Consider the following 2,580-nt stretch of genomic DNA (forward strand, 5'->3'; position numbering starts at 1 on the left):
GTATATATATATATATATATATATATATATATATATATATATATATATATATATATATATATATACACAAGGAATGCAAATGTAGGTTCCTTGTGATATATATATATATATATATATATATATATATTAATATATATATATATGTGTGTGTAATTATACGTCTTGTAACTATATTCGCACATAATACACCCCCCGCCACACACACACACACACACACACACACACACACACATAAATATATATATATATATATATATATTAGTTTCGGCGAACAAACATTTCCGACAAGATACTAGTCCATAAACTTCGCCGAAGCATATTATTATCCGCTGTCTCGTAAATATAAATTTGCGCATATATATTTGCTTCCCAAGTTAGATTAACGCATATCTATAGACGCTCATTTTATTTCTAAACCCGTGGGTAATGTCGTGTTTTACTAAGCCGGTGTTTATCGATAAACAGTGTACACACGTATTGCCAATGAACGAATGGGGAAAGGAAACAGAACAAATAACTGTATACAAATAACTACCCGAAAATAATCTGTAATAGAGAAATTGAAATGCGGTAAATAGATACGAAAATTAGGCTGATAGCTGACGGATTAAAATGAAGTAGACTCTCCAGAGAGACGTTTTCCCTGTTGGCTTCAAATCGTTCAATAATGTATGGCAGCCTTTCTAAAGCGTAATGTGTTCCTATTATCTATGAAAAAAGTGCAACAATTATATTAAAATAGCAAAAGTTAAGGCGCAACTAACGAATATGTAGGCACTCGCTTGTTAATATAATTTACGGCTTGTTACATCACTCTCGAAATGCGTCTTTTTGCTTAATTCTCTTATATATATGTATATATATGTATATATATATATATATATATATATATATATATATATATATATATATGTTTAAGGTTAAAATTGCTTTAGAAACACGCAGAAAAAGCATGTTTCAAAGTTGCTGTTACTGACTGACAAATGCCTTTCTTAAAAAAATTATACTATAATTTTTTTTTCACAATGATATTCTTACTATATAACGAATTTTCTTTTTTATATAGTTTCAGAAATTAAAAAGTTCCATGGATAACCCTTAACTTCTCTCTGTTGTTATTCAGCTTGTGTCACCAGCCAGCCAGCATAATTACGCCAGTTACTTATTCTTACGTTTACAAGAAGTACCACGCTATTTTGGGCCATCCACAGCAATATATACTGCTGTACGGTAACCAACACGTTGTATATTCTATTGCAAAATGGACTAAAAATAAGAAAATAAATTATCGAGCGTCATTCACTCCTCGCACATGATCTCCAACGTTATCTACGTCTCTAAAGTTATTGCTTTCTTTCTCCATTTTTGTATAATTTTGTTTTAGCGGTGATGTAATTTCGCATGCATTTGCATACGCGCGTCCGTGCTATGTTACAAATGTAGGGCAGATTGTCGATGAATGTGAGCATAGCACGTGTACGACATGATTTAACATTGGAGTAACACATTGATTAATCACTTCTGATACACTGTCACCAGGATTATATCGATTTGACCTTAGTGTATTTTTGTTTTAACGGTGACGTCATTTCGTATACAGTTGCATACGCACGTTCGCGCTATGTTACAAATGTACTGCAAGTTGTGGATGATTAAAAGCTAGCCATGTGTGTATACCAGTTAAACGACGTAATTTAGAACCAAGGTTTATAGAGTAACACTGCGGTTTACTATTTCTCATACATTGTCACCCAGATCATGTTGATTTGACCTTTTTTCCTCGACACCTTCTTGCAATATTATACGAGTAAGTGATTTTTTGTTAAATTTTCGACAGCTATCTGAGGACTTCCCCCACATATGCCACACATATACCTCTTTTTATGATCGTGTATATCGCTTACAGGAACGAATTGTATTATCTAGGTTGGCGAATTTATTTCTTCGGCTTTTGAACAAATTATGTTTCCACGGAGTCAGATTTAAAGAGCTTCTGAACTTTTAATTAGGCGCATCTTTTACACGTAACACAAGCAGCGTAGTGATATTTTTGGATCACTTGTTGCATTAATTTATTTATTGCGGACTATTATCCTCTTTTTTTTTGTTGTAGTTTAACGACGTTTCGGCCAACTATGGTTCTGGCTTTCGTCAGATAATTATATATGGCAGTAATTGCTGAGAACGCATTTAGGAGATTCGGAGTTCTTATCCCGTCGCGGTTATCACCTGCAAAAAGCCAGAGGATAGTTGGCCGAAACATCATGAGACAACAACTAAGAAAGATCAGTGTAATAGTTCGCAACACATAAATTAATAAATAATACTCATCTTAATAATGAATTCCAATTAAATATACACTTATTCTATGTTTTGCATTTGACAGAGTTTAACCTACTCCCAAGCAAAGAAACGTAACATGCATATTTGCCTTGGACATCTCCTTAGCATCAAATATTATAAATCCGCATCTTTGTAATGCCAAGAACAAGTGGTCAGTTTTAGTGCTTTGTTAACATACGGAAGCCAGATTATGATAGAGAAAAAATATTAATAATTATTTACCTTGTGATGTAAATA

Source organism: Euprymna scolopes, chromosome 42, assembly GCF_053919585.1.
Source record: "Euprymna scolopes isolate OS-2025 chromosome 42, ASM5391958v1, whole genome shotgun sequence".
Classification (NCBI taxonomy): domain Eukaryota; kingdom Metazoa; phylum Mollusca; class Cephalopoda; order Sepiida; family Sepiolidae; genus Euprymna; species Euprymna scolopes.